The sequence below is a fragment of the Ruditapes philippinarum genome, unplaced genomic scaffold (assembly GCF_026571515.1).
Source record: "Ruditapes philippinarum isolate M1 unplaced genomic scaffold, ASM2657151v2 ctg376_1_1_1_1, whole genome shotgun sequence".
In the NCBI taxonomy this organism is placed as follows: domain Eukaryota; kingdom Metazoa; phylum Mollusca; class Bivalvia; order Venerida; family Veneridae; genus Ruditapes; species Ruditapes philippinarum.
The window spans coordinates 3,580-9,948 of record NW_026858214.1 but is presented as its reverse complement, the minus strand read 5'-3'; the positions used below and the strand labels follow the sequence as shown (position 1 = coordinate 9,948).

The 6,369-nt window shown below is 32.3% G+C and overlaps 1 long non-coding RNA gene across 1 annotated transcript; it reads left to right on the top strand.

Moving 5' to 3' along the window:
• Window positions 1-5,077, top strand: LOC132752499 (uncharacterized). The gene is made up of 4 exons (XR_009628823.1): window positions 1-287; window positions 739-825; window positions 1,375-1,451; window positions 4,043-5,077. It is a non-coding gene; the product is annotated as an uncharacterized LOC132752499 (long non-coding RNA).
• The last annotated feature ends 1,292 nt before the right edge of the window (window positions 5,078-6,369 follow it).

Sequence of the window (6,369 nt, the reverse complement as noted above, 5' to 3'; positions counted from 1 at the left end):
GTAAATCGACCTCAAACAAATTGCAACAGAAAATATTTTAACTGGTATAGAAAGTATATGGAATAACATGAATCATATCAAAAGTCTAGCAAAATCTAAGTTGCGCAACATAGAAAAAAACGGGTTTTTATCGCGTTATTTTTTGTGATTTTGTTCTGACGACAACGGTCTTCCATAGGCGAACAAAGCGTTTCCGATACTCAGAATAGCGACTGCATAATTTGGCGACAACAACAACAAAATAAGTGTAAACAAAATAAATGTCAGTAAAGTACACTGTAAAGTGGGTTGGTATATTTTCTTTAAAATATTACAGATCATAATAGGAATTATTTATGTGTGGTCGTAAGTTTATGATGAGTATTTGTTGAAAATTATTACTTGTTTACCAGTTCTTTATCCGTTGAAGGTCAACGGGTGTTTCAAGCGATCTGTATTATACTTTTCATGGAAAACAGTTTAATTTATATAAATTACAACTCTGATTAACTCCTGTGTTAGTTAACATTCAAAATCGCCCTAAACATGTGTATTTATAACAAGTTAATTTCGACAGTATTTTTAAACTATGGAACGCCATTATCACTTAAATTATGACGAATTACGTTAAATAAATTCTGAATACTTTAATCATGTTTTATTGTTAAATGTGTATTCAACGTTGTTTTTTTGTATTTCTTAATAGTTTTTTAAAATTGTTTTACATATATAATGTGTTTAATGTTATTATTATTTCAGGGGTACCGCTTTGAGGTAGTCTTCATTGATGTATGCTTGATTTTGAAAATAAAAAAAAATCCAGTAAACTATATGTACACTAAATGAGTAAGTTTGCTTTCTTGTGCTTACATTTGTAATATTTTTACATATATAACACAAATATCAAACATTTTCTTTTACTAGTTTAAGTGAATATTAAACATGGAGGAAATAGAGCGTCGTATGCATAATTCAATATATCTGAAATTATTTTCAGTTTTTAATAGACATAGAAGAAATTTATACATGAAAAGGTGACATGAAAAATTTATCAATAAACAAACGTGATTTCTAGTTTTGGTTCATGATTGGCGATGTGTATGAGTTCAAGCTAAACATGCACAGTTGATCCAAAATTCAAAAGAAAATCTTTATGCATACAATAGCACCTGCGCGAATTTGAAAAAGTGCATTACGTGTATAAGATTAATTCACAGTGATATATTAGTATTTCTTTCGGAATGCACATCTAAGTTGACTATAGTATAATTTTATCACTTTTAAAAACAAAATTTAAGCAAATAAATGTAACAATAAAAACATCTGTGTATTCTATAGAACCATATTTCACGTAAATATGAAAATAAGAAACTTGAAGTAATTTCTATGTTACAGATTTCATCAACACACCAGAGCCAATGGTTATGCCCAATCATGTGTTCTGAGGACACTGTGATGTATACGAGTTAAAGGTAAAGATGCATAGGTGAGACATTTGTTTCACAAAATCACTTTAATGATATTTTTCATATATTAAGCAAACTTTTAAAGTGTGTCATAAGTTCCATATAGTAACATATCAGTACAAATAGTTTTTAATGCATGCACGGATGGGCATTAGAAATGCTTAAAATTGATAGCTGATATTTTTAAACTCAATATGTGACTTTATCTTTACGTTACTTCCAAACACTTTAACCAGTAGGTATTTTATATTTATAATTTTAGATTAAAACCTTAGAAAATAATAATAATATCTGTCATATGTTGCAGTTCGGATCGGAATATCCGTCCCGAGGTGACCCGCCCATTGGGCGGTAACGAGGCTTGCCGAGTTACCGCACATGGGCGGGTTACCGAGGGACGGATATTCCGATCCGAACCGCAAACATATGTCAGATATTTTTTCTTGCATATTTTACGATATAACATTATATTTTGAATTCTTTATCTTAATTTTCAATGGGAATTTATGACATTACAACCGAAACTATTTTCGTACAACAGCGTATGAAATTACAACTTCATTCATAACGGTAAAATTACGTCATCCTAAAACCCCAGTCACACTAGAGCTTAAGATTACTTGCGACCACCGGCGACTTGTAAAACTGACGATCATCAGCGATTGTCTGCGACCAAAACCATTTTTGCACGTATAAATTTACTTCTGCGACTATCGTAAGACCAGTCATCATTGACAATCGCACGACAAGGTCATAAGCAAACGTACGATGGTCTCAAGATTGTGTGGGATTACTTACGGCTACCCGTGACCTGTCATGCGATCACCTACAACTAGTCGTACGACCATCACACGATTACTAAAGACTACTCATGATTATCAGTGGCTAGTGGCAATTTGTAAAGACTGTCGTAAGATTGTCGCACTTCTGAACGACCATCGTGCGACAGCCTAAGACCTTATAAGATCACTAGCGACCTGTTTGATCGCAAGGAGGTTTTTGTGCAAGCTCAAAAACCTCTCTACGACTGAAATTGGTCGTGGAACCTAAAGAAGATAGCCTGCGACTGTCAAAGATCACCGATGACCGTCGTAACACGTTTTAAAGATTGTCCGCGACCAGATGTCACTGGTGATCGTGAACTGGTCTTCACTGGTTGTAAGCTCTAATGTGACTGGGGCTTAAGCGTGACATTATACAGCACGCGACTCATCTGGCACCCCCTATACCAGATGAAATTTCCGGCATGGGCAATACTAACGGAAACGCCAGTCTGATATGCAAGAAATGTGTGTCATATCAGCAACTTTGATCAAATAAATACACCTAAAACATTTTAAGGAAAGCCTTTTAGGAAAAATACATCTTATAATAACACGTACTGTTCTGGGATAACTGAAACAGTACGTAATCAGCTACAAATAACCAGAATACAAGAATGCAAGGGATGATCCAGAAATACCCGTAATTTAAACAATAAATTCAATAATATTTATTCAAAGTTCATATTACAAACACTTTATTACTGCGTAATATATCCTCTTTACAAGGAAACAAGAATATGATAAATAAACACAGTATGCCTACCATATAAGCAAAGATAGGATTTGTCACATTATGCAAAAAAGGTTGATGTTCTATTGTTCTTATACATAGGGAATCCTCCCGATGCCATTCACTGTAAGTGTACTAACAACCTAAACCTATGACTATTGAACTGCTAATTGCTTTGATTGCTGTGATTCATACACAAGATCATCTTAAAGCTGAAGGCATAAAATATATGATTCATACAATTTCATTAGATAAAAAGTGCATGTAAAAGAAAACAAATAAAGTATGAAAAACAGCACACAATCGTCAATTAGAATTCATTTTTTTAAATCGCATTGAAATTGTGTAAGGCCGCATATGACAGCATATTTGTATTTTTCAATCGCCACAGCGACGGAGAACGTTAACTTCACGCGTATTCTTCTATGCCGCAAACGATATGTATTTATCTTTAAAATTACTCCAACAGTCTGGTAAAAAAACTTCTTTACCCCTCAAAAAGTTTTGTATGCATGACTAACAAAATACTTGTGTCGAATTTCTTTTATCATATTAGATGTTTCTATGGTAGGCTGTCTAAACAGTTGACAAATGTTTATGAAAGTGCCGTTTTCTGACGCCTTAATGAAGACGTTTTTGCATAAATAAACGTTGCAATTACAAATGATTACACAAAAATACAATGTTCAAACGACGTGAAATTTTAGCAGGCTTTACATTAACCTTCGGCAAATATTGGACATGATCCCTTTTTGTGTCAGGCACTTTGGTGTATTATAAATTTCAACGAACGTCGTGTTGCTGTGGCATATCCAGGGTTATTTAAGGCGGCCTGAGACGGTACTGGATGTTTATAATCAATTATATTTGGCAATTAAATAGAAGAAACATCGATCTTTGCGCATTTATAAATTTAATGAAGAAAACATAAAAAGTTATCAGAATTATAAACAAATTTTGGGTAATTCTGGATCAACCTCCATATAATGTAAAAAACAGATTTTATAAATCTTACAATATCAGTTATTGTTTTTTTTTTCAAGATGAACTCCTTTCGGATTGGATAACGGCTGTTTGATGATCATACAAAGACAGTTAAAGGCAACGAAAAGGAATGCAAGGGAATAAATGCTGCCAGTGAGAAATAAAATGACAGTTTAAAAGTTGAATCGGAATAATATATTCACATTGAGTGTAGAAAGATGTACTGTAACCCACATTACACTAAAAGAGACACTAAGACAGGAAAAGAAAACACTGATGCCACCATTGAGATCAATGACTGATAAGTTTTCACACAAAAAAGATTGTTTATATTGTGGTCAATCTTTAATAAGTAAGGGTAAAACAAGGAAGTGTGATGTTTCGCCAGTTAGGACACTAGAACCTACTGTTTTGAATATATGTATACAGAGGAATGACTGTTTGTCTGATACAGTGAGAGCAAGGATAGAACAGGTTGTAGAGGATGCTCTTTACCATCAAACATGTTTATGCTAGTCTAATTTCAGAACTGGAAAAGATACAGAAGAATTTCAGGTGCTACCATCTAGTGATAAAAAGTGAAAGATTGGTCGACCAGAAATTACAGAAGCGAGTGACGCTTTGTAAAAGTCATGACATTCTTGTGCTTATGCTTAGCGAAGATATTTTACCAAAAAAAATTTGCAAATATTTTTTTTTACATTTTATGCTCAAATGTATCAAATATTTGAAATTGACCTTCCAAAAGGTCAATGTCACATCTTTTGACCCAATTTCATGATGTTATTTAATGACTCAGAAAAATATACAACAGATGTGCTTGAAAGTATTCAAGTTAGTATAATACTCAATATAATTATCATAGATAATATAAATTTCCTTAATGTTTTTTTTATTTTGTATAAAATTACCCCACCCACTAGCTGTACAATGTTAATATAAATATTTCAATATATGCATTAATTATTGATGGAATGTAAATTAAATTCATAAAACGTTGAAACTTGACATTTTTCACATGTACGTAAACCATTATGTATTTTCTGTTTAATATTATATTACATAGAGCTTTCAATAAATGGTTGATCTACAGCAATGTAAAAATATAATATTACCCCACCCACTTAAGTTAATTAATAAATTTTAGAAAGGTAAAAGTATTTTCTTTAAACAAAAACAACTTTTTGATTACTTTATGTTACTATAGGGATAGATTAAGCTATATTTTTATGCATATTATATATAAAACTGATTGGAAAATTTTATGTATGTATTACATTGAGTTTAAATTAAAAAAATAAATACAATGATACCCATATATATGATCTCAATTTTTGAAAACATTCTCAAATTTAGATTTTTCTAGACTTTTGATATGTTATACAATATAGGTCTGGGGTTTCAAAACACTCAAAATATTTTCTGTTGCAATTTGTTTGAGGTTTGTCTCTATTTTGAGCTAGAATGACTGGACTAATATTTAAACTGCTCTTACCATGTCATTTTACAAAACGGCACGAAAAATACATCTAAAGTTAATAGTTTTACCGGCTCGCCACGACGAGCCGGTATTACGTTAGGATTTTACTGAGAAACAACCTTAAACTCCGAATCCATCCAAAAATTTAATCGAAGCTTGGCTTCCAGCTTTCTACAAATTTTATCTGTCAGGGCTGGAATCCAGAATTTTTTAGCCAATCAAATTTAATCTTACATAGCGTCAAAAAACCTTCAATTTTCACGCCATTTTTAAAAAGCAGCAAGTATTAATTTGAGGGCAAAGATATAATGATGATTAAAATGTTTGATTTCATAAATTCTTTTCAATAAATCATATTTACACTGACTTTTGATTTAGCGATTTTACCTGTTTTCTCTGTAGTAAGTTTTCGTTTGGTTAATTTACATAAGTGTACATCTGGTTCTGTGCATTTTTTTTTCTTTTTCTTTTTTTCGGTCATTATATTCTCTCCGGTATTTAGGGTGGGAAAAATCGGCCGAGAAAATCCCGGGATCCGGGACGCCCGGGATAGTATTAGATATATAGGGAAAAGGAATAAACTATATTTGTGTTGATTATTGTCGTTGAATCTTTATACAGGAGACCAAGCCCTCTTACAATATAATTCCCTTTTATGCTCACTTTGAGCAAGTTGTGCTCTAGTGAGCGTAAACAGCAATCGGGATCCCTATTCATATGTTGTCCCTAATGTGTTATTTAGTTTCTCTTTAAATGATATCTAAGAAACCAAAGACTGCACATTATAAAACCACACTACAGGTGTCCTCTGACATAGTTGTTCATATTGTTTTGCACATAGGTCAAGGACACGTCTTATATAGAAACATATATGCACAACTTTATACTTTATTAATGCCTAAACCT